Source organism: Coregonus clupeaformis, unplaced genomic scaffold, assembly GCF_020615455.1.
Source record: "Coregonus clupeaformis isolate EN_2021a unplaced genomic scaffold, ASM2061545v1 scaf0224, whole genome shotgun sequence".
Classification (NCBI taxonomy): domain Eukaryota; kingdom Metazoa; phylum Chordata; class Actinopteri; order Salmoniformes; family Salmonidae; genus Coregonus; species Coregonus clupeaformis.
This window is the reverse complement of record NW_025533679.1, coordinates 357,582-385,045: the sequence shown is the minus strand read 5'-3', so window position 1 is coordinate 385,045 and position 27,464 is coordinate 357,582. Positions and strand designations below refer to the sequence as shown.

Sequence of the window (27,464 nt, the reverse complement as noted above, 5' to 3'; positions counted from 1 at the left end):
TTAGCTGATGTAAGAAGGGCTATATAAAATAAAATTGATTGATTGATTGACCAAGCCAGTGGTGCGCGTCGTCAGCCCGGTCCGGCCCGTTCCTGCTCCCCGCGCCAAGCCAGTGGTGCGTGTGTCCAGTCCGGCATGGCCCGTGCCTGTTCCACCGGGGGGTGAGAGCAATCCACTCCACCGGGGTCAGGTCCAACTCCAGTCAGCGGATCCACTCCGGAGCCAGAGCAATCCGCTCCACCGGTGTCCAGTCCAGCTCCGGCCAGCGGCTCCAGTCCGGAGCCGGTAAGGTTTGGTCCACCGTCGTCGGGTCCAGCTCCAGTCAGCGGGGCCAGACCAGACCAGGGGCGCAACGGGAGGGTGGAGAAAAGGTGGTGGTCACGCCGAGCCGGATCCGCCTCCCGAGGCGGAATGCCCACCCGGCCCCTACCCTCTTGTGTTTGTGTGGTGCGGTCGCAGTCCGCGCCTTTGAGGGGGGTACTGTCACGCCCCTGACTCTGGGGACTCTTAAATGTTGAGCCAGGTGTGGATTTTTCTATGTTTAGTTTTCTATGTTTTTTGTTCTAGATCGTTTAGATCTATGTTGGCCAGGGTGGTTCCCAATCAGAGGCAGCTGTAGCTCGCTGTCTCTGATTGGGGACCATACTTAGGCAGCCTGTTGGCACCAGTTAGTTTGTGGGATCTTGATCCGTAAAGGTTTGGTGTGTGTAACCTCAGGACTTCACGTATCGTTTCGTTTTGTTGTTTTGTTCGTGTGTTGTGTACTAAATAAAGATGTACGCTTATCACGCTGCGCCTTGGTTCCACGAGTCATCAGTCAACGTTCGTAACAAGAGCAAAAGTGTTTGACACACTGTCCCATTTTGATTAGGTGTGTTATACAGCAAATGGTGAGAAGTCAAATGGCTACGTCAAACAAATGTCATCCATCAGGGAGCACAAAGGGTCTCTAAGGCTTTGGCTTAATCCAGTTTATTCTACTGAGTGGACAGGACAAACCACAGAGGGCTTACCAGCTTCAGAATGACCACCCAAACACTAGGGCAGGGAATTGCCAGGGACCTCACAACACGATATTATGACGATACTTAGGTGCCGATACGATACAGCCATTCTATATGTATTACGATTCTATATGTATCACAATTCTATATGTATCACGATTCTATATGTATTGCGATTCTATATGAATTGCGATTCTATATGAATTGCGATTCGATACTGACATTTTATTGCAATTCGATGTCCCAAACATATTGCTCACTATATGTCTGGTGCAGTCATGGTAATAAAAGTGCTGAAAACATGTTGGCTCACCTTTTAAAAAGAAGATGGAGAAAAAGCTTCTCTTTTAGAGAATAAATAGTTGGAGTCATAGAGTCTATATAATGTCGTAATAATTTATATTGCGACGCTCAACTGTACTGATGATACTTTTGACTTTTAAAAGCTTTTTAATTTAATCATTCATGTAGGCTAGTTCAACAGAAAAGCATAACATATTAACTGATGATGGAACTGACATATTTTCCACAAAAGGGTAAAAGCATCAGTGTTTGAGACATATCAAACATGACATCACTCACTGTGTAGGATGGTTGAGATGAGCTCAACGTCATTGGACAGCTGTGCTCTTTGGGTGGGACTGCTGAATGGGCTCTAGCGGACCATTGGCCCTGAACTAATGATAGTATGAAATTGACCATAAGCTGATTTGTACGAAAAAATACGAAAATGTATGCACTCACTACTCTAAGTCTCTCTGGATAAGAGCATCTGCTAAATGACAAAAATGTAAAATGTAATTCATAATAATCTGCCCAATAATCTGCCCAATAGCTTCTTTCGTCTCTGTGTAATGTGTGAGGTGGGTGGGTGGATGGATGTGGGTGACGCGATGGTGAAATTAGCCACTGACATTGAATGGCCTAACATAACGCATCAGATATCACCATGGCAACATATACAGTGGGGAAAAAAAGTATTTAGTCAGCCACCAATTGTGCATGTTCTCCCACTTAAAAAGATGAGAGAGGCCTGTAATTTTCATCATAGGTACACGTCAACTATGACAGACAAAATGAGAAAAAGAAATCCTGAAAATCACATTGTAGGATTTTTAATGAATTTATTTGCAAATTATGGTGGAAAATAAGTATTTGGTCAATAACAAAAGTTTCTCAATACTTTGTTATATACCCTTTGTTGGCAATGACACAGGTCAAACGTTTTCTGTAAGTCTTCACAAGGTTTTCACACACTGTTGCTGGTATTTTGGCCCATTCCTCCATGCAGATCTCCTCTAGAGCATTGATGTTTTTGGGCTGTCGCTGGGCAACACAGACTTTCAACTCCCTCCAAAGATGTTCTATGGCATTCAGATCTGGAGACTGGCTAGGCCACTCCAGGACCTTGAAATGCTTCTACGAAGCCACTCCTTCGTTGCCCGGGCGGTGTGTTTGGGATCATTGTCATGCTGAAAGACCCAGCCACGTTTCATCTTCAATGCCCTTGCTGATGGAAGGAGGTTTTCACTCAAAATCTCACGATACATGGCCCCATTCATTCTTTCCTTTACACGGATCAGTCGCCCTGGTCCCTTTGCAGAAAAACAGCCCCAAAGTATGATGTTTCCACCCCCCATGCTTCACAGTAGGTATGGTGTTCTTTGGATGCAACTCAGCATTCTTTGTCCTCCAAACACGACGAGTTGAGTTTTTACCAAAAAGTTATATTTTGGTTTCATCTGACCATATGACATTCTCCCAATCCTCTTCTGGATCATCCAAATGTACTCTAGCAAACTTCAGACGGGCCTGGACATGTACTGGCTTAAGCAGGGGGACACGTCTCGCACTGCAGGATTTGAGTCCCTGGCGGCGTAGTGTGTTACTGATGGTAGGCTTTGTTACTTTGGTCCCAGCTCTCTGCAGGTCATTCACTAGGTCCCCCCGTGTGGTTCTGGGATTTTTGCTCACCGTTCTTGTGATCATTTTGACCCCACGGGGTGAGATCTTGCGTGGAGCCCCAGATCGAGGGAGATTATCAGTGGTCTTGTATGTCTTCCATTTCCTAATAATTGCTCCCACAGTTGATTTCTTCAAACCAAGGTGCTTACCTATTGCAGATTCAGTCTTCCCAGCCTGGTGCAGGTCTACAATTTTGTTTCTGGTGTCCTTTGACAGCTCTTTGGTCTTGGCCATAGTGGAGTTTGGAGTGTGACTGTTTGAAGTTGTGGACAGGTGTCTTTTTATACTGATAACAAGTTCAAACAGGTGCCATTAATACAGGTAACGAGTGGAGGACAGAGGAGCCTCTTAAAGAAGAAGTTACAGGTCTGTGAGAGCCAGAAATCTTGCTTGTTTGTAGGTGACCAAATACTTATTTTCCACCATAATTTGCAAATAAATTCATTAAAAATCCTACAATGTGATTTTCTGGATTTTTTTTCCTCCATTTGTCTGTCATAGTTGACGTGTACCTATGATGAAAATTACAGGCCTCTCTCATCTTTTTAAGTGGGAGAACTTGCACAATTAGTGGCTGACTAAATACTTTTTTTCCCCACTGTATGCCCACCAAGAGTTAGGATTTCATTGGTGGGAATAAACGCATCGTGCCATGCAGATCCTGCTTTGTCCCTCACATTTTGATGAACATAACACACAAATGACTCTTCTTGAGTAAGTAACAACACTGTGCCCTCCACAGCTATACTCATTACAGTTTAATTATCTATTTTATCATTATGAGTGAGCAGTTTAGCTTGCATACGGGTCCCAACCCATGGCAATGACAAGCAAGGAAATTCAATCTTGCTGAGGTGTAACGACATGGTAATATTCAGAATTAATGTGAGGTGGGAATCAGTCCATCACCGGAAGTGTTCTAATATTAATCAGTGTGTAATTTTAAAAGCCTCGTTCTGATTCTGTGACCCAAACGCCTAACAAAACATGGCTATGAATCTGCTGATGAATCAAAAGATACTGTAGATCACATCCAACATTAACCTGAAACGGCCCAGTTATATAACCAGGCTAGGTCCTGAGACCTGACCTGACCTTATATAACCTCTCCTTCTCTCCCTGGGTCTCCAGGCTGACCTGCAGAAGTAGCAGGCGAGCTTTGTCATCACTTACTGAAATCCCAGTGTCCTGACCACCCAGGCACGCTCTGATGCTAGCTAATCAACAACTGCCTGGCAACACTGCCAGTCCGCCACTCTAAGACCTGACAAGTCGATAAGAAGACTCAGCGGCTCCGAGTTGCATCACTCCCGCTGATAAAAAAGCACCTCTCTCAGGACTGGACTGCCCATAAAGAAAATAATCTCCCCAGAAGCATGGAGAGAGAGGGAAGGAGTGGGGGAAAAGAGAGGGAGTGCAAAAAAAGGAGAAGATAGCTCCGTCTATAGCAGGAGTGTCAAACTAATTTTGCCCCGGGGGCCGCATTCGGACTTCACAGAGGCCTGGAGTTCCCCACTTACTGTCACGCCCTGGCTCTGGGGATTCTAGTATGTTGAGCCAGGGTGTGAGTTTTCATGTGTGTTGGTTCTAGTTGTTGTATATCTATGTTGGCCAGGGTGTCTCCCAATCAGAGACGGCTGTAGCTCGTTGTCTCTGATTGGGAGTCATACTTAGGTAGCCGTTAGGCATTCATTCGTTGTGGTTTCTTGTTCGTGTTGGTTTGTGTTTGACCATTGACTGTCACGTCATCGTTTTGTTGTTTTGATCGTGTGATCATTATATAAATAAATATGTTCGCATTCAACGCTGCGCCTTGGTCCTCCTCTGTTCCCGACGAGCGTGACACTTACAATTTATTATTTTTCCTCGCCGTCAAAAGTTATTAAAAATTGTCCTCTATCCATCGCTTTGGAATTTCCGATGCTCCCTGACTGTCTAGGTTTTGTTTCGATGACTTTTAGCAAGCTTGACAGAGTGAAAAGACTATAAATGTAGGTCCATTATCATTTCTACACAGGTTTGTTTCGAAACTATGCAATAACACATATGGAATCATGTAGTAACCAAAAAAGTGTTAAACAAATCAACATATATTTTAGATTTTAGATTCTTCAAAGTAGCCACCCTTTGCCTAGATGACAGCTTTGCACACTCTTGGCATTTTGAAGAATCTCAAATATAAAATATATTTTGATTTGTTTAACACTTTTTGGGTTCCTACATGATTCTATATGTGTTATTTCATAGTTTTGATGTCTTCACTATTATTCTACAATGTAGAACATAGTACAAATAAAGAAAAACCCTGGAATGAGTAGGTGTGTCCAAACTTTTGACTGGTACTGTATATATGTATATTTTATTACTCAAACCGCGGGCCAGATTGAATGGGCTCGGGCCGTATGTTTGACACATCTGGTCTATAGCTACAGTATAGCTAAAGGTAACTGCCAAAATAATGGAAACTCTTCAGTAAATGAGGGATAAAAAGTATATTGAAAGCAGCTGTTTCCACACAGGTGAGATTTCTGAGTCAATTAAGCAATAAACATCCCATCATGCTTAGGGTCATGTATAAAAATGCTGAGCAGGCCATTATTTTGGCCATTATTTTGTCTACCATGGCTATGACCCCATAGGATGACAATGCAGGCAACGTGTGGTGGTCACTGAATGGTTTGATGAGCATGAAAACGATGTAAGCCATGTGTCATGGCCATCTCAGTCACCAGATCTCAACCCAATTGAACACTTATGGGAGATTCTGGAGTGGTGCCTGTGACAGCGTTTTCCACCACCATCACCAAAACACCAAATTATAGAATTACTCATGGAAGAATGGTTTCGCATCCCTCCAATAGAGTTCCAGACACTTGTAGAATCTATGCCAAGGTGCATTGAAGCTGTTCTGGCTTTTGGTGGCCCAACGCTCTATTAAGACACTATGATCGTGTTTCCTTTAACTTGGCAGTTACCTATATGACTACAAACATTAAATCAACACATTTCAAGTGGGGACTTTTTCAGTTTTGACATACAAAATCACAAATACAAAAAGCTAACTTTCACATTCTTCAAAACACACAAATTCATGGAAAAACACAAGGCTACAAAGACCCTAAATGATTTGCTTATTTACCAAACACCACATCCTTCCTCAGTGGTTGACAACTGCGTATACAAGCTGGCCCCTACAGCAGAACAGTCACCACATCCCCATTCCCCTTTCCCTGTGCTATAACTGAAAGGACTACACTACTCAGCTCCAAAAATGAAAATGCTCTCAGTGTAAACAGTGTGGGCCCTGGTCAAAAGTAGTGCACTACGGGCCTCCCGAGTGCAGCAGCGGTCTAAGGCACTGCATCGCAGTGCTTGAGAGGTCACTACAGACCCGGGTTCGATCCCAGGCTGTGTCGCAGCCAGCCGCGACCGGGAGACCCATGAGGTGGCACACAATTGGCCCAGCATCGTCCGGGTTAGTGGAGGGTTTGACCGGCCCGGGATGTAGTAGGCACGCTGACTTCGGTTGCCAGCTGTAAAGTGTTTTCTCCGACACATTGGTGTGGCTGGCTTCCAGGTTAAGTGAGCAGTGCGGCTTGGCAGGGTCGTGTTTCAGAGGACGCATGGCTCTTGATCTTCGCCTCTCCCGAGTCCATACGGGAGTTGCAGCGATGGGACAAGACTGTAACTACCAATTGGATATCACAAAAAAATAAGTGCACTACATAAGGGAAAAGGGTGCATTTGGGATGCAACCTTTGTCTGGCATTCATTTGAGTGTTACATTATTCAAGTACCCCGCCAGACTCTTTTTGAAGCCATTTGTATTTTTCTGAGTGCTTCAGATTTGATTGAGAGCTTCTTTATGGTCATAACTCAATTGTTTTGACGGACGACTGCATGACTAAACTACAGCAGAGTCCAAAGTTCTGCCTCACTTCCCTGATAAAGGCTTAAGCTGTGAATGATATAAGAGGCTCTACAGTCTACAATAATCACATTGAACTTTACCATTGTCAGTATTATTACCAATAAAAACGAAAGGATCAAACTTACCTTACACACAATGCACATCTACAGTATGTGCACTAAAAGCATATACTGTGTATGTCCTGTAGTGCTGAGCGATTAGTACTTTTTTATGTCGGTTTCGGTTCGGTTTTAGAAAAATTATCACATATTCAATATCGGTTTAGATTTTCTTAAACAATAAATGCATTATGTGGGTTCAATGCTGTAACAACACACAATAAAATAATTGAATGGTAGTGACTTCCCATTACTATCACGTATTAGGCTCTAACCATCATTTATTCACATTACTTTACTTACAGTAAATAAAATATTTTGATTGTGTATATTACACATTTGTTTTTAGTATGATGATGATATTATTTCATTAATACAACTCCAATGACTGCCCATTTCTGCATATCACTTATTAACCATCCTTTATTCACATTACTTTAATAACATATTTAAGTTGTTGTGTATATAAAAAAATACATATTTGATGACTTATTATTTTATTTCAAGTCATTATCTAATCCCTGCTCAGGCAGTAGCAGCCAGCCATCTATCTCTGTTTCCCAAAGAGTCATCCTTCAGGCTAGTAGGCTAGCCTAGCTGGCTAGCTGCCTGCAGTCTGACAAAATCACAATTTCAGCAGTTCTACATTTACATTACATTTCAGTTCTACAGTTCATTTCATTACAGTTCTACAAAGTAAATAACACCTATCAATCTATTAGATGCATTGTCGGGTAAAGATACTTAAGCAACTGCTCTCTATCCCTCTCATGTCTCTCTATCGCTCTTCTCCTCAGTGTCTGTCTGCCCATAGACAGGCTTGACCCAAAGAGAACAGGTAGCTATAGGCGCAATGGATTCTGGTCATTGTAGTTAATTACCAGATTTACTGCACTTAACTATGATGAGTTGGACAACATGTCCCAAAGAGTAATCTCTCTAGAGAAATGGCACAAACAGCACGTTGAGCACACATAAATTGAATTTTAATAATTGAACTGATGTTGGTCAATTACTTCTTTAAAAAACGAAAATAAACCAACATAATTCATCGCTGAGCACTAAGGGTCCTGTATACTTGCACAAAACCATGCATACACTTCCAACTGAGATGCTTACCTTGCTCTCCGGCTGTGGCTCCCGTTTTCCTAGATGCTGTCCCATGTTGTCAACAGAGACTGAGGAGAAAAGAGAAGAATGGCATCAGACCCATCTGGAAATACAACACTCCTTTAAATCAGAGACTCTCTGTCGGTTTCAGTGTTAGCAGAGCTGACATTAAAAAAGAGAAACAATACTTCATAAATCACAGTAAAGTAAGACCACTGCTGTACAACAACACAATATCTTCAAAGGTTGAACTTAGGTTGAACTTAAAGTTAAGGCTCGCACACATCGCACTAAATGTGGATCCAGCGTTCATCTGTAGATCGTTAAGCGCATTGTGTTTTAGAGACCACTCGCTATAGACATCTGACTGTCGACATTTTTCACACGATTCTACATGTAAAATTGTTGTGCACTCAGTTCGCAATTTACGTTCAGAGGTGCTAAATACTCTTGGCCAGCAAATGCTATTGGTGTGTCTGAGCCCTTAGATTAGTTGTTACATTGGGGATGCCATTAGGGGTGCACTAACATGCTAATTGTTCATTTGCATTCAATAATGCTTATGATAAACAATAAAACAAACCCAAATCTCTGAGTCCTGAAACACGACCCTGCCAAGCCTCACTGCTCGCTTAACCTGGAAGCCAGCCACACCAATGTGTCGGAGAAAACACTTTACAGCTGGCAACCGAAGTCAGCGTGCCTACTACAACCCGGGCCGGTCAAACCCTCCACTAACCCGGACGATGCTGGGCCAATTGTGTGCCACCTCATGGGTCTCCCGGTCGCGGCTGGCTGCGACACAGCCTGGGATCGAACCCGGGTCTGTAGTGACCTCTCAAGCACTGCGATGCAGTGCCTTAGACCGCTGCTCCACTCGGGAGCCCCGTAGTGCACTACTTTTGACCAGGGCCCACACTGTTTACACTGAGAGCATTTTCATTTTTGGAGCTGAGTAGTGTAGTCCTTTCAGTTATAGCACAGGGAAAGGGGAATGGGGTTGTGGTGACTGTTCTGCTGTAGGGGCCAGCTTGTATACGCAGTTGTCAACCACTGAGGAAGGATGTGGTGTTTGGTAAATAAGCAAGTCATTTAGGGTCTTTGTAGCCTTGTGTTTTTCCATGAATTTGTGTTTTTGGAAGAATGTGAAAGTTAGCTTTTTGTATTTGTGATTTTGTATGTCAAAACTGAAAAAGTCCCCACTTGAAATGTGTTGATTTAATGTTTGTAGACTGTCTGTCTGTCTGTCTGTCTGTCTGTCTGTCTGTCTGTCTGTCTGTCTATCTGTTATCTATCAATCAATCAGATGGGGTAAATGTGTCATTTGGGTGGCCTTTTAAGAGAGAGCGGCAATGAGAAGGAAAGAGATAGGGGGCTAAGAAGATAGAGATAGAAAAAGAGAGAATAGAGTCAGTTGGAGCAATGGAGAGAGCGCGAGAGAGCCAGAAAGACAGTGAGTAAAAGAGAAATGATGAAGAAGGGAATGAGAGCGAGACTGGTTTAATTGCACACAACAAATTAAAAAGTCTTAGCTAGCTACTGCAGTCGTGTCTCGCTGCCAATCAGCCTGTTGTCGACAATCACACACATGGAGTGAAATCAGATTGACATTTAATCAAATACAGAGCAGCAGAAGCTCCAGAATGCCTCAATTCCCCTGCACTAGAGAGGCAGCAGGGCCTCAGTAAAGCAATGCTAGCCAGCCACAACCCTGAATGTGTAGCCAAGATTCAAACCTTCCACCTCAGTATATGCATGCAGGTTATAAGCAAGGTGGCATCATCTTGATTGTGTTGTTTGGTACGGTTCAACTCCACTATAGATGCAGTTCCCCACACCTCCCAACCATTATCTCACACCACACAACTTCTGCACTCCCTGCTGTACTATCTTCATTGCACATGAGAGGATGAATTCTGATGAATTGTATATATTATTTGTATTATTGAATATTCAAACATACAATCTACCTGCAGTGAAGCCGCTCAACATTTACATTACATTCAGTCATCTAACCAGGGTCTAGTGCCCCGCCCAAGGGCACGTCGACAGATCTCCCACCAAGTCATAACGGGGACCCGAAACAGCGAAACTATCGGTCACCTGACCAAGCTCCCAACCGCCAGGCCACCAACCCTCCGATACCCCCACATTTGTTGTTGTTGTGAAAAATAAATACAAATAAAAAACAACCGCTCCCTCCATTCCCCACCCCACGCCACCGTCCCCCAATGCACAAACAACCAACAAAATTAACAAAAGAGAAAAAAAGAGAAAAACAAAGGAAAACAACAACAGATAACAACAATGCAAAAACAAAAGACATCAAGGAAAACACAAATCTAAACAGCAAGGCCAACTGTATACGTTTCTGTGCATGTATGACACTATTTACATGTGTGTGTGTGTGTGTATATATGCATGTGTACACGCGTACAAGCATCAGCCTCAGGCAAACAGGCATTGGATGTAACAGTGTTGCCCCTCAATGTGTCATTTATTTTGACTTTTTTTAAAACGTTTATCTTTGACCGTCATTCTATCCCCGGCCCAGCAACTCCACTCCCACTTGTCTCCAGTTCCACATCCCAACCCTCAGTTTCCCTCAGCCTATCCCACCTATGTCTGCTGGCCACCCTCTTCAGATTTCTACGTGCCATATATCTTTCAACTATGCTGTGATGTTTAACATACAATTTGAATCTATCTAATCGAATAGAATCCACAGATTGCAAGTTGAAGATAAATACTTTAACTAAGAGTATTAGTATCAAATCAAAACAAATGTTATTGGTCACATACACATATTTAGCAGATGTTATTGCAGGTGTAGCGAAATTCTTGTGTTCCTAGCTCCAACAGTGCAGTAGTATCTAACAATTCACAACAATACACAAATCTAAAAGTAAAAGAATGGAATTAAGAAATATAAAAATATTAGGCCGATTAATGTCGGAGTGGCATTGACTAAAATACAGTAGAATTGAATACAGTATATACATATAAGATGAGTAAAGCAGTATGTAAACATTATTAAAGTGACTTGTGTTCCATTATTAAAGTGGCCAGTGATTCCATGTCTATGTACAGTGGGGAGAACAAGTATTTGATACACTGCCGATATTGCAGGTTTTCCTACTTACAAAGCATGTAGAGGTCTGTAATTTTTATCATAGGTACACTTCAACTGTGAGAGACGGAATCTAAAACAAAAATCCAGAAAATCACATTGTATGATTTTTAAGTAATTAATTTGCATTTTATTGCATGACATAAGTATTTGATACATCAGAAAAGCAGAACTTAATATTTGGTACAGAAACCTTTGTTTGCAATTACAGAGATCATACGTTCCCTGTAGGTCTTGACCAGGTTTGCACACACTGCAGCAGGGATTTTGGCCCACTCCTCCATACACACCTTCTCCAGATCCTTCAGGTTTCGGGGCTGTCGCTGGGCAATATGGACTTTCAGCTCCCTCCAAAGCTTTTCTATTGGGTTCAGGTCTGGAGACTGGCTAGGCCACTCCAGGACCTTGAGATGCTTCTTACGGAGCCACTCCTTAGTTGCCCTGGCTGTGTGTTTCTGGTCGTTGTCATGCTGGAAGACCCAGCCACGACCCATCTTCAATGCTCTTACTGAGGGAAGGAGGTTGTTGGCCAAGATCTCGCGATACATGGCCCAATCCATCCTCCCCTCAATACGGTGCAGTTGTCCTGTCCCCTTTGCAGAAAAGCATCCCCAAAGAATGATGTCCTTGATAATGTTTCCACCTCCATGCTTCACGGTTGGGATGGTGTTCTTTGGGTTGTACTCATCCTTCTTCTTCCTCTAAACACGGCGAGTGGAGTTTAGACCAAAAAGCTCTATTTTTGTCTCATCAGACCACATGACCTTCTCCCATTCCTCCTCTGGATCATCCAGATGGTCATTGGCAAACTTCAGACGGGCCTGGAAATGCACTGGCTTGAGCAGGGGGACCTTGCGTGCGCTGCAGGATTTTAATCCATGACGGCGTAGTGTGTTACTAATGGTTTTCTTTGAGACTGTGGTCCCAGCTCTCTTCAGGTCATTGACCAGGTCCTGCCGTGTAGTTCTGGGCTGATCCCTCACCTTCCTCATGATCATTGATGCCCCACGAGGTGAGATCTTGCATGGAGCCCCCAGACCGAGGGTGATTGACCGTCATCTTGAACTTCTTCCATTTTCTAATAATTGCGCCAACAGTTGTTGCCTTCTCACCAAGCTGCTTGCCTATTGTCCTGTAGCCCATCCCAGCCTTGTGCAGGTCTACAATTTTATCCCTGATGTCTTTACACAGCTCTCTGGTCTTGGCCATTGTGGAGAGGTTGGAGTCTGTTTGATTGAGTGTGTGGACAGGTGTCTTTTATACAGGTAACAAGTTCAAACAGGTGCAGTTAATACAGGTAATGAGTGGAGAACAGGAGGGCTGTGAGAGCCGGAAGTCTTACTGGTTGATAGGTGATCAAATACTTATGTCATGCAATAGAATGCAAATGAATTACTTAAAAATCATACAATGTGATTTTCTGGATTTTTTTGAAGTGTACCTATGATAAAAATTACAGACCTCTACATGCTTTGTAAGTAGGAAAATCGGCAAAATCGGCAGTGTATCAAATACTTGATCTCCCCACTGTATATAGCGCAGCAGCCTCTAAGGTGCAGGGTTGAGTAACCGGGTGGTAGCCAGCTAGTGATGGCTATTTAACAGTCTGATGGCCTTGAGATAGAAGCTGTTTTTCAGTCTCTCAGTCCCAGCTTTGATGCACCTGTACTGACCTCGTCTTCTGGATGATAGCGAGGTGAACAGGCCGTGGCTCAAGTGGTTGATGTCCTTGATAATATTTTTGGCCTTCCTGTGACATCGGGTGCTGTAGGTGTCCTGGAGGGGAGGCAGTATGCCCCCGGTGATGCGTTGGGCAGACCGCACCATCCTCTGGAGAGTCCTGCGGTTGCGGGCGGTGCAGTTGCCATACCAGGCGGTGATACAGCCTGACAGGATGCTCTCAATTGTGCATCTGTAAATGTTTCTGAGGGTATTAAGGGCCAAGTCAAATTTCTTCAGCCTCCTGATGCGCCTTCTTCACCACACTGTCTGTGTGGGTGGACCATTTCAGATTGTCAGTGATTGTACGCAGAGGAACTTTAAGCTTTCCACCTTCTCCACTGCGGTCCCGTCGATGTGGATAGGGGCGTGCTCCCTCTGCTGTTTCCTGAAGTCCACAATCAGCTCTTTCGTTTTGTTGACGTTGAGGGAGAGGTTATTTTCCTGGCACCACTCCGCCAGGGCCCTCACCTCCTTCCTGTAGGCTGTCTCGTCATTGTTGGTATTCAGGCCTACTACTGTTGTGAATCAGGCCTACTACTGTTGTGATTAGTAATTGACTGACCAACTCTCTCCAGATCTCCCAACAATGCAATTTCTAGGGTCAATTTTAGATTCATGTTATGCTTTTTCAGCCATTCCTGAACCTGAGACCAGAAACAGTCTAGATGAGGGCAATACCAGAACAAATAGTCTATTGATTCTGTATCCTCACAACAAAATCTACAGAGCTGCGATGGTAGTATGCCCCAAACATTTTGTTGGTGGCAAGAATTCTGTACAATAATTTTAGCTGAAAGGCACAAAGTCTTGAATCTTGCGTTGTTTTATATATCAACTCATACACCCTGTGCCATGTAATGGGTACATCAAAAATCTCTTCCCAGCAATCTGTATGGCACAGCTGTCAACATCCTGGTCCTCAAATTAAACTGGTATACTTTCCTATTTATGCTATTTTTGTTCCTCCGCCAGTTATGATCCTTTATATTGGGCAGACAGACCAGTTCCCTACCTCCTCCCGCTGCCACCTGCCTCCTCCATTTTTGGGGTAATGCTTTAATCAGTTGGTTGTAATCTTGGATTGAGCAGACCTTCCCATACAATTCCGATAACTCCATGAAAGATTTAACTCTACCATTCCAATTTACAATATCATTTAAAAACAAAATACCCTTTTCCATAAATACAGGTATTTTATCAACCAGTACATTTGAGTTCAACCATAATATTTGTTCTATCTTTTCCGGGGGATGAAATTGAAATTGTAACCAGCTCTGCAATGCCTGTTTGAAAAAGAGATACTTTGACCAAGGTTTCATTATATTAATTAATCGAAAATTAGACATGGCAATCTGCACAATGGCAAAAAGGCATGAGCTTTTCTTAGTAATCTACTTGAGAACCATTTTGGGTTAAAGTAAAACTTTTGTATAAGTGAAGCTTTTAGAGAGAGGTTTAGTGCTTTTATATTTAATAATCTCAACCCACCCAGTTCATATTCATTATATAAATAGGCACGTTTTATCTTGTCATAATTAAGTTTTAGTCCAGAGAGGCCAGAAAATAATTAAGAAATAAGATGCATTGGATTGTATTAAATCAATTGGATATGTCTCCTGTAATAACATTGACCCAATTGACAAGGTAATGGAGAATAAATCCTGCATCAATGCCCCAATCTCATCTTTACCTCAACAAAAGGTCAATATCTTAAAGCACACATCCTCCCTCATGCCCGAAGCAAATTACCACATGAAACATTGAGCAGAACAGTCTAGAATTAGAGACGAAGCCGTGACCTGTGCTGTTGATGAAACTTTTCTCATTGTTCTGGAAGCAGGGGAGCGCTGTTTACCGTACATGTCAAATTCAGATAATATACTTCCGGTGTCTCAGAGAGCGAGATCAAAATTTTAAAAGCATGGAGCGTGGTGCCCACAATATACTTGATATAGCATTTGATTATATCACAAATCTCGGGCCCTGTACCCAAGGGGGTTCGCACAGCACTACGCACTGTTGATCGTAACAACTGAGGGACACTTTTGGACAATGAAATAATGAGCATGCTGCAACACTTAATTTCCTTTTAATGGCATTGAGTGAATCCGAGATTTGATCCCTGTGTGCTGGGAGCTATGATGCATTTTTGTTACATTGTCTTTTGTTGGGACTGAATGCAGCCCTACTCATGTGTGACAGTAGCCTACACAGTATGAGAGATGAGATGGTTCTGTCACATGGGGCTTCAAATGGGTTCTGATATCATGCTGTACTAGGGAGCTGTTTCCATTAGCTTTAGCATTCACAGTAGGGGGGAAACAGGCTTTATTTTACCTCTGCATAAATACACTGATCTGCACTAGAAATAGGCCTACTTAAGGTGCAATCTGTGATTGCTACATCAATGTTGGGACTTTTAAATTATATAGTATACTCATTGATTATTGAAGAATATAACTCATAAATACCTGATGAGCTTAGTTCAACTGTCATACCCCATCAGAATGCAAAATATAAGCTTGTTTTACTCCAATGTTTGTAAACAATGTAAATGTAAACAAACACTGCAAGGCCTCAAAACATGCTAAGCCTATAATTTTTATTAAATGGATGGTCGGTCCTTGAATCCAGAGCTCTGTCTATGAATTCCAGAGTGGTTACTTTGTTCCAGCCCCATCCCTCAGCTTTTTCCCAAAACAGTGGCGGAGACATGCCTTATTATTATTATTTGAACCGCATATTGTCCCTTTAATAATCACAATATTGCAGCAGCAACAATCTCTTAACTTTTATTTTACGATTACCGTGTAGCGGATGTGATTATAAATGTGTTTAAAGTATTGGGCGGGTGTCACGGCATCCTTGCTCGGGCAGGCTTCGGCGTTCGTCGTCCCCGGAGTACTAGCTACTACCGCTTGATGTTTTCGATGTTTGTTTTGTTATGTCTAGTTGGTGCACCTGTTTCGTATTCTGTATTGATTATGTCACCTATAAGTTCCCCTGTGTTATGTTTGCATGTTGTGTGTTATTGTCCGCTTGTCGTATGCGTACTGGTTCGGAACCTTGGCATCTATTGTTGGTTTTACGCACCCCGCGTATTTTGTTCGCCTCCAGTGTTTCGAGGCCGTTTATTTTTGTGTATTATTAGAGTTCTTCAGTAAAGTCGTCTTGACTTATTCCTCTGTGTCCTGCGCTTGACTTCACCACCGCATCCACATCAGCATACCCTGACAGCGGGAAAATGTGATGCATGCGAAACAACCTTTTCTCATGGACATCATAAAAATATAGTGAGTTTACCTACAGTATATACAGTATAGAGCAGATTAGTGCATTTTTGCAGAGGCCAAATGTAGCCCTTGATGTCTCATACAGTATACTACCGCATATGGCTTAAGGGGGAAGATTATGAACAGTAGAGTACAAAGCAGCATCTTGATAGCCATTCAAATACAAATAAAATATGTATTTCAGATCCAGAGCCAAAAACTCCCCCTTTGTTGCTACCGGCCTTTTTGGAAGCTCATCCCACCACCACAGCAACTGTCTGTCATCTTGAGAACATCTCCATTTTCGAACAGACAGTTGAGATTAAAAGCAGCCATGATGCCTGAGCTATGGGTGATAGAACAGTTCAGCAGACTGCTGAAAGCAAAGAGAGAAGGAATGTCAACAGCAGAGATGTTACACTGCAGAGAGTTGGCGGGGATGGACTCTTAAGACCTTTTCATACATATTTGAGGGGTGTATGTGAGTTGCTCTGTGAATTCAACTTTTCCCTTCAAAACAAAAAGAGGTCTTAGCAGATCAGAGTAGCCTGGTGATGGCTCCCTTGTCCCTTTAAAGGGTGAAAATATATAATCACAATAGTTGGCAAGAGGAATATTCAAAGAGAAGTACTGCAGTTTTACTTTACAGTACACTTGAGCATGGTCTTTTCTGATTCCTAAGAATTTTACTACAGTTTACTACAAAACGGAATACATGTTGGCTTCAGCATTAATCTACTGTTACTAAAAGAAAATCACATACAGTGAGGGAAAAAAGTATTTGATCCTCTGCTGATTTTGTACGTTTGCCCACTGACAAAGACATGATCAGTCTATAATTTTAATGGTAGGTTTATTTGAACAGTGAGAGACAGAATAACAACAAATAAATCCAGAAAAACGCATGTCATGAATGTTATAACTTGATTTGCATTTTAATGAGCGAAATAAGTATTTGACCCCTCTGCAAAACATGATTTAGTACTTGGTGGCAAAACCCTTGTTGGCAATCACAGAGGTCAGATGTTTCTTGTAGTTGGCCACCAGGTTTGCACACATCTCAGGAGGGGTTTTGTCCCACTCCTCTTTGCAGATCTTCTCCAAATCATTAAGGTTTCGAGGCTGACGTTTGGCAACTCGAACCTTCAGCTCCCTCCACAGATTTTCTATGGGATTAAGGTCTGGAGACTGGCTAGGCCACTCCAGGACCTTAATGTGCTTCTTCTTGAGCCACTCCTTTGTTGCCTTGGCCGTGTGTTTTTGGTCATTGTCATGCTGGAATACCCATCCACGACCCATTTTCAATGCCCTGGCTGAGGGAAGGAGGTTCTCACCCAAGATTTGACTGTACATGGCCCCATCCATCGTCCCTTTGATGTGGTGAAGTTCTCCTGTCCCCTTAGCAGAAAAACACCCTCAAAGAATAATGTTTCCACCTCCATGTTTGACTGTGGGGATGTCCTCCTCCAAACACGGCGAGTTGAGTTGATGCCAAAGAGCTCGATTTTGACCACAACACTTTCACCCAGTTCTCCTCTGAATCATTCAGATGTTCATTGGCAAACTTCAGACGGGCCTGTATATGTGCTTTCTTGAGCAGGGGGACCTCGCGGGCGCTGCAGGATTTCAGTCCTTCACGGCATAGTGTGTTACCAATTGTTTTCTTGGTGACTATGGTCCCAGCTGCCTTGAGATCATTGACAAGATCCTCCCGTGTAATTCTGGTCTGATTCCTCACCGTTCTCATGATCATTGCAACTCCACGAGGTGAGATCTTGCATGGAGCCCCAGGCCGAGGGAGATTGACAGTTATTTTGTGTTTCTTCCATTTGCGAATAATCGCACCAACTGTTGTCACCTTCTCACCAAGCTGCTTGGCGATGGTCTTGTAGCCCATTCCAGCCTTGTGTAGGTCTACAATCTTGTCCCTGACATCCTTGGAGAGCTCTTTGGTCTTGGCCATGGTGGAGAGTTTGGAATCTGATTGATTGATTGCTTCTGTGGACAGGTGTCTTTTATACAGGTAACAAACTGAGATTAGGAGCACTCCCTTTAAGAGTGTGCTCCTAATCTCAGCTTGTTACCTGTATAAAAGACACCTGGGAGACAGAAATCTTTCTGATTGAGAGGGGGTCAAATACTTATTTCCTTCATTAAAATCCAAATCAATTTATCTCTCACTGTTCAAATAAACCTACCATTAAAATTATAGACTGATCATTTCTTTGTCAGTGGGCAAACGTACAAAATCAGCAGGGGATCAAATACTTTTTTCCCTCACTGTACTTTGTACAACTGCCATATAGCCTAAGCTTTGGCTAGCTCAGCTCTCTTATGGCGCAAGGTCCTGAAACAAGTTTTAATCCTTTCTTAAAACAACACTCTCTGGAGCATGGTTAAGTAGTTCAGTAGCTATAGCCAAGAAAAAGACCAACCACTAGGCTAGATGAAAATGTATTGCAGAAAACTAATTGACAAGACTAGCAAACCAAAGTAAGACGCCGACCCTTCAGTATGCTTTGCTATCTTTCTCTAGACTAGAAAGATGACATTTCTTCCTAGCTTTGCCTGTGAACAAGACCACCTTTCCAGTAACCAAACTGACAATGTGTCAACATTCTTCCCAAGGTTGTAAGTGTGAGAAACTCTGAACGTATTATCTGCAAGATTCTGGGAAACCAAAATAACATCCAGAGAATATCTATGTCACAAAGAGCGGTGAAAGGATACAGTAACTGGCCTTCCGAGATGAGGTTTCCCTCACAAAAATATTACACAACCACAGTGGGAGCCTGCGAGGACTTGCAAAACATGGGCGTTACATAACACTAAAAGAAAAATCTATGCTGTAATTAAACTTCTACACAGTAGCTTCCAATCCAACAAAAGATGCTCCGTTCCTTGCCTTGCCTTCTTGCACATAGGCCTCTATAAGATTGTATGACTCAAACACTTTGCAAATCAATGGGGGGTAGACTACAGGCAGGGGAAGAGAACATACAGAGACTGAGAGACACAGTGGATGAGAATGATAAGGGATAACCATATAGGTCTCGGTCTCTCTCTCTCTCCACACACACACACACACACACACACACACACACACACACACACACACACCCTCTGGGGACATGAACTTTGCCTATTCTATTTGAAGGTTGTATGGGAGATACAGCACCAGGGTGGCATGCTAATTATAGGCCGACCCTCCTCACATATAGGCCAGCACTCACAGTACTGCAGCACTCAGAGCCATCAGTGCACATAAGCAATTATCTATATTCCCTCTGACTGTAAGTTCTGCTTGTGTGATTACTCTGCTGCTGTCTGTTACCTAGGACCATGAGACTCAATTACTCTGAAAATCTAACTAAAATATTTTGATTTGGTCTGGCTGAGAGGCTTAATTCATTACAAAATACCTCATACACTTTTCCTCATATCAACTTGGTTGCCCATCTACTGTCAGCTGGTTGTTTGTCTTGTAGCTAGTAGTTAATGTGTTTTTATTTAATACTAGTCCCATAAGAAATGGGGAGTTTGTTTATTATTAATGTTCATGCTCTATCCAGGGAGGATGTAAATGACTGCTCTCCCATAGCGTAAGAGAGGAGAGCTCTTTTTTTATTTTTTTATATTTTTATTATTTTTAGTCATTTAGCAGACGCTCTTATCCAGAGCGACTTACAGGAGCAATTAGGGTTAAGTGCCTTGCTCAAGGGCACATCGACAGATTTTTCACCTAGTCGGCTCGGGGATTAGAACCAGCGACCTTTCGGATACTGGCACAACGCTCTTACCCACTAAGCTACCTGCCGCCCATCATTTTTAACACGTACCAACTCGGAGATAAAGGCATCACAGCTCAATTCATAAGCCATACCTCCATATCTCCATCTGAGAGTGATGGTTTTAAGTATCAACAGAAAAAGCAAACTTCCTTCTCTACAGTGAGAAACGGATACATAACTATTCATTTCTTCTACTTCCCAACCTGCGAGACTGAAACGGATATTACTTCCCTGCAACATAAATCGCCCTTTATGGATAAACAGCTATTTATGACTGCTGACAGAAGGAACTATGGATTATCCTGTAATACAAACAGTGGCCACAATAAAACCTAGACACAATGTGCTACAATGTGACTGAGTCTACATTCTCAAGTTTGACAGAATGAGCACATATTCTTGTTCACATCACTTGGTGTACACACTTTACAGGCTCAGAGAACAATAAACCTAAATGTTGTTCTAAACATTTGAGTTTCTATTTAGCCTGCATGGGAATCCTCCTCTTTGACACGTTCCTCTGGTCACTGTACCAAACACAGGTCAGCGAGCACACTGAGTGAAGTAGACACTCTCTATTTGGGGTTGACTCTGGAGATTGGGAAAGCCAAGCAAACAATTGACAGTGCTGCTGAGCAGTTTTTCCATGGGACTAAGATGTCATTCTAAGATATCAGGGCATAACAGTCCTCATATCATCAGTGTTAACTGGCCACAATGATAAACTCCCAGAAGGTTTAGCATGCCTGTAGTATCTCCCAGCTGTGTGTGGTCTTAGTAGGGGTGAGAAGCACTGCCCTCTCCATGGTGCTGAATGCAGACCAATAGACTCAGTCAGCATCTCGGTCTCTCTCACACAGCACACACGCACGCACACACACCACACACACACAGACTTCCACGTCATTATCTCAGATAATGGATCCATAGGTGCCAGGAACGTGTCGGGCTGGTGTGTATGTGTGTGGCTCTTCCATGGAAATGAGCTAATATACAGTCGTCCTTGTGGACAGTGGACAAGTGCATCATTTAACCCTCCAGCTGCCCTTGGTTGCCAAAGGGCTTAAGTAACCCACTTGGAGATACTCAGTGATACTAAGTCCCTGGTAGTGACACTAGAATCAGGGTCAGAGGTCAACATCTGTCCTTGGAGAGAGCATCTGGTGTACAGCAATCAGGGTCGTGTTCATGAGGGCACACAACGGAAAATGTTTTGCAACAGAAAACAAAAAACAATGTTTCTTATTGGACAAGTCCATGTTATCCCTTCCTTGTTTCAGTACATTTTTATTGCGCTTAGTGCCTAGTGAACATGACCCTGGACATGGAGTCTCTTTAGGTTCTCCTCTTTCACTTCTACTCCTTCCTTTGCTCGCTACTCATCGCTCTTTCAAGCTCTGGGAAGAGAGATTTGTGAGTGTTTGAATGCCTGTGTGAGTGTTTGAACGCCTGTGTGAGTGTTTGAATGTCATGTTTGTGGGCAAGGCACAGTCCCACTCCCCTGTTCACTTGGCTTCAATACGTTTTTTTGTCATTTTGAAGTTCACAGAAAAGATGACCGTAAATACCATGGTCACACCACGGTCCACGGTCTAAGCCCAAAATTAGCAGAAATGCCGGTATAGACCCCATTGCAGCATCACTGTGGTCCTGTTCCACACAGCAAGCCCATCATTAGTGGCAGAACCAAGCTTTGCTTTAGGCCCATTCAGCCAGCACTCAGCACTGAATCATTAATGCGGACAGCTGTGTCTTTTACAGTAGGAAGTTTGGGCAGTTGTTCTCAGCTCCATACCATCTTGTCCTGATACTCCATATGACCTGTGATGTTTCCAGTTCCAGGCAGCTGCCTGTCCATCACTTAGCACACATACTGCCAGACAGTCCCTCCCAACCCCTGGGCAGAAGAAGCAAACACTGAAGACTATATAATTAGATTTCTGGAGGACCTTCACAGCAGAGAAATGTGTTTGGGGTTAGTAGTATCCTTGGGTTATGTTCTGTAGAATCCTCCTTAACCAATCTAAGATCAAAAGCAACTCTGATGCTTTTGAAGAGTGAGAGAGATTGTATCAAGTGGAGTATCATTAGTCCTCTCATCTGAATAAAAGTACGAAGGCATTTAAGAAGTACAGCAATATAAATCTCTGCCCTAAAGGCCTGTGATGATTTTTGTTTGTTTGTGTGTTTATTTTCTTCTTTATAGACATGCCTAAACCCCCTGATGTGCGTCTATCGTGTTCCCAGAGAGCGTCGTTTCTGGAGGGTATGTTGATATTCTTCACCACAGCTTACACAATCCACGGCCACCTGGGGTTCACCACTAAAAGCTGGGAATTCTAAACCTGCCATCCGTTTCTACTGCACGTTGTCGACGCTATGCACAGGCCTACCATGCAGGGTGAACTCAACACCTCAGACAACTATGCTGTCATCACCGTGGCTTTCTGTGAGCACGAACAGTCTGGTTGCACCATGCAGTCTGGTTGCGCCACACCTTTAGCAAACTCTCTTGCGTCACATGACAAGGTTCAAGGTGCTATGAATCGACCTGCCTTAAAGCGATACCAAATGACGCAGACAGGAGAGGAAGTTAGATAGACAGAAGGGAGGAAGTTGGTGAGGGTGTGAGGACGGAAGTTACCTCTGTGATTCACCTACTTGCACAGGCATGCACATGCAGACACATACACCTACACACACACGCATACACATTAGACATGCAAACAGGAGTCTCTAACATACACACAAAAATACACTTCCGAGTTCTTTCCCACACAGGATAACATACACACACACATGCATTAACACACATTTAAAGTCTTATATTGCATCTGTAAGCTACTTCATACCCTGATATATGCATGTCTAATATGGACCAGCTTGAGGAAAGAACTAGAAGACTTTACTGTTGCTCTGGTTTCCTGTGTATCACAGCCATTCCCCTGGGTCTCTACAGCAGCAATGACCAAAATACTATGAATAGTCACAAAACGTCCCAGCTTGTATCAGCACAACCTGAGGGTTATATCCAATAGACACACTCAAAATCATGTTCACGCAGTGTGTGTCAGGTGCAAGAAGGCATGCTTTGTGAAAGGCAAATGAAGGAACGTTAAAGCAGCAGGACATGTGACTATTAAACAAACAGCTGAGCATTTTTGTCTGACTGAGTTAATACCTCAGTAATATATTATGGAAACTCTTCCAATAACCTTGTTATTCAGTAGAAAAACTAGAACTATCACTTTCCTGTCCATTCTGTTCAAAACTACAACTGAGAGTGCAAAGTTCCACTTAAGCAGAATGGTCTCCACCATTATGTACTATTTGTACACAATACATTGATCTTACAGATTCCTTTTTTCAATTCAGTTAGGGGTTGGTGTTTTGTTAATTTGCTACTACCAGATGTCTTCTTTGAAACCAGCACATAGAAGAGGATACATGTCGATGACATAAGTGTGTCAGTCAGACCTGGGCTCAAATAGTATTTGAAATATTTTGGGAAATAGTCGCAAAAGCGCACTGTGCGCCCAGCTGTGTCCAGTTTGAACCCAGGTCTGGTATCAGTTCCCTTTCTCCTCTATTGTATGTTACGAGACCTGAGGAGAATCATGGCTATAGGCTTTTCGTTCACTAAATCAGTGGATTTCAGATAGAAATACCCACTCATGTGCAAGTGTTTTTATTTATAAAACGCAGCACATCAAGATAGAGGATGGCTTTGAGGTCAAATGTTTTTTTCTGATCCGCATTAGCCTGTCTAGGTGACTAACCTACATGTAAACAAATAAATTAAAATCAGTAAAAGGGAGTAGGCCTATTCATTGCTGTTTGTTTGGTTCCCTCTCTGTGTGCAAGCTCACTATGTAACAGATGTCTTGTAGTGTGAAATGCATTCTGAAAACAAAGTCCATCCATTAACATTGTAGATAACGCCAGCTCTAACTAACTATAATAAAATAGGATTTAGATTATAACACAGCAGGTCCAGACAGTGCCTCTCATTGTGGACTACTGGTAGGCTATTTGATGTTAGTCTTGTTTACGTCTTCCTCAGAAAGCTAAATATGTTTATAATAGGATCTGTTTTATGCAGAGTGGGCTGCTCTCTCCATCCACTCCTATATGAGCTAGTTCTGGCCAAGGTGCCTAGTACTAGCATAACATTCATCTGAAAGTTGGTGTGAGCACTGCTTGGAGGTAAACGTGTTTGCGACACTCACTGTGATAGCATTATGTGATATTCTACCGTCAGTGATAGTCTAGCCTATTTTTTCTGTAGGCCTAAGTAAGGCTATAGAAATATGCATATTGATGTGCATGATGTGTCGCTTTGTCAAACATTTAATAGAATTGATTAATAACACGACATTCCTCGCATCTTATGCAGGTCGTAACCTAACAAGCTGTTATAGGCTAAACAAGACAACGTACATGTTTACTAAATCGGTTGATGCAGCAAGCCGCGCAACAAAACAGCTGTCAACAGAATTACAATGTTTTGGTCACATGGTCGCAAACTGCTACAACCACAATTTACTATTATTTGCGTTTCGGATTCGACTGTCTTTTACATACCCTTCTCCGTTTAGATTGAATCAAATGCATCCACAATAAGAGGCTGTGATTTTGATGTGTAGTTTCTCTTCTCGTGGTCAATAACGATTTTTTTCCACGGTTTGACGTTGTTTTCACAGACTGTCTTCGTAAAAATGTATGTCTCGTTGCTTCCTGTTTTAGGTACAGTGATGGTTGTTTCTTCGGGGTGGGGCAGAATGTTGATACTCGGCAAAGAAATGTCGGTAAAAGAGCAGAGCATGCCCTTACACGCACGCACTCGTTATCGTAATATCTGTGTCACGAGACACGTTCGTTCAAAGTATGTGATAGAGTGATTGCTGCCCTTGACAGTTTGTGAATAAACTCTATTTTGTATATTGGGCAACACAAAAGCTGCTGCAATGTACTCTATTGCTTTAGCAGGCTAAGCATGTCATTACTGCAGATAGGATAAGATTCATACACAGGCTTTGAATTAAATAGAATTGGACATTGTTAATTTTGTTTCTTATTCAAATCAGTGAGGGCCCCCAATTACACAGTATTAATTACACAGTAATTCAGATATTGTAATGATCCTGTCTATATGAGCTATGTTACAATTCTCACCAAGTGAGTTAATCCTATTGGTAGGATGTGTAGACTGTTTGCCTTTTACACCAGCCACCTGGGTTCGCTTCCTGCCCCGTTGTTCGCTACACTGGTGTCAGAAGTGGGATGACGGCCGTGAGGCCATCGCAACACACAACCGTACGTATGAGGGGGCCGCGGTCGGTTGAATCACAGGGACGTGCCTTCCTGTTCGGAGGGGGCAGCATAGCAATCCTCTCTATCTGAGCCACTTTACAATTTGTTACAAACTTATTACAACCATATTGGCGTGATGCGTAGGGTGTTTGCCTTTCATGCCAGCAACCCGGGTTTGCTTCCCTGCCCCGCCGTTTGCTACAATATTATGTACACTGAACAAAAATATAATCGCAACATGTAAAGTGTTGGTCCCATGTTTCATGAGCTGAAATAAAAGTTCCCAGAAATGTTCCATACGCACAAAAAGCTTTTTTCTCTCAAATGTTGTGCACAAATTTGTTTACATCCCTGTTAGTGAACATTTCTCCTTTGCCAAGATAATCCATCCACCTGACAGGTGTGGCATATCAAGAAAGTGATTAAACAGCATGATCATTACACAGGTGCACCTTGTGCTGGGGACAGTAAAAGGCCACTCTAAAATGTGCAGTTTTGTCACACAACACAATACCACAGATGTCTAAAGTTTTGAGAGAGTGTGCAATTGGCATGCTGACTGCAGGAATGATCACCAGAGCTGTTGCCAGAAAATTTAATGTTAATTTCTCTACCATAAGCCGCCTCCAATGTCATTTTAGAGAATTTGGGAGTACGTCCAACCTGCCTCACAACCGCAGACCACGTGTATGGCGTTGTGTGGGCGAGCGGTTTGCTGATGTCAACGTTGTGAACATAGTGCCCCATGGTGGCGGTGGGGTTATGGTATGGGCAGGCATAAGCTACGGACAACCAACACAATTGCATTTTATCGATGACAATTTTAATGCACAGAGATACCGTGATGAGATCCTGAGGCCCATTGCCGGGCCATTCATCCGCCGCCATCACCTCATGTGTCAGCATTATAATGCACGGCCCTTTGTCGCAAGGATCTTTGCACAATTCCTGGAAGCTGAAAATGTACAGTTCTTCCATGGCATGTCACCCATTGAGCATGTTTGGGATGCTCTGGATCGACGTGTACGACAGCGTACTCCAGTTCCCGCCAATATCCAGCAACTTTGCACAGCCATTGAAAAGGCATGTTACAACATTGCACAGGCCACAATCAACAGCCTGATCAACTCTATGCAAAGTGTGACACTCTGGCTCTATGGACTTTTATTTTAGAGCCAGGGTTGTATTTCTTTTGGTGGTGTTGGGTATGGGTGAGTTTCATTTGTTTGTGTTTTGGTAATTGGTCAATGACTCCCAATCGGAGGTAACGAGTGTCAGCTGTCGGCTCGTTATCTCTGATTGGGAGCCATATATATACTGTTGTGTTTCACTGTTGGTTTGTGGGTTTTTGTTCTATGTTCAGTCGATGTACTGAGGACGTTACGGATCGTGTTTTGTTTTGTCGTTATTTCAACATTAAAGTCATCATGTTCACTCCCAACGCTGCGCTTTGGTCCTACTTTATTGGCGATCGTGACAGAAAAACCCACCACAACGAGACCAAGCAGCAGTTGGAATACGAGTGGTGCAGCCAGAAGAGCGAAGGTTGGGAGAGGACTATGGAGGCCTGGTCCACCGAGAGGAGAGACCCCAGAAAATTTTTTAGGGGGCTCACGACGTCGGGGCAGAAGGTGTACGGCCTGGAGGAGTGCAAGAGGTTGGCAGAGATGGCCGCCAGTTTAAGGGGGCCACTGGTTACGAAGGGGATGGAAAGTGTGGAGGCACGGCGAGAGGTACTGGGGTGTTTCCAGTCCGGTCCGGCCCGTTCCTGATCCCCGTGTAGGGCCAGGGGGTGTGTGTCCCCAGTGCGGTTCTGTCTGTTCCTGCGCCCCGCACCAAGTCTGTGGTGCGTTTCGCCAGCCCAGCCCGGCCTGTCCCTGCTCAACGCACCGAGCCTACGGGGTGCGTCGTCAGCCCTGTCCAGCCAGAGCCGTCCGCCAGACAGGATCAGCCAGAGCCTTCCGCCAGCCATCGAGCAGCCAGATCCTTCCGCCAGCCATGAGCAGCCAGATCCTTCCGCCAGCCATGAGCAGCCAGATCCTTCCGCCAGCCATGAGCAGCCAGATCCGTCAGCCAGCCATGAGCAGCCAGATCCGTCAGCCATCCATGAGCAGCCAGATCCGTCAGC

The 27,464-nt window shown here is 43.4% G+C and overlaps 1 protein-coding gene across 2 annotated transcripts in view; it reads right to left on the bottom strand.

Annotated features, from left to right (window-relative positions):
* LOC121558166 (myelin basic protein) overlaps positions 1 to 24,881 on the bottom strand; it is a 76,523-nt gene extending 51,642 nt beyond the window's left edge. For both annotated transcript variants that reach the window (XR_005998480.2, XR_005998481.2), the window contains exons 1-2: positions 24,608 to 24,881; positions 8,118 to 8,176 (exon numbers count right to left, since the gene is read on the bottom strand). The gene's annotated coding sequence lies outside the window, so the exon portion shown is untranslated. The remainder of the gene's footprint in view (positions 1 to 8,117; positions 8,177 to 24,607) is intronic.
* Positions 24,882 to 27,464: the final 2,583 nt, after the last annotated feature.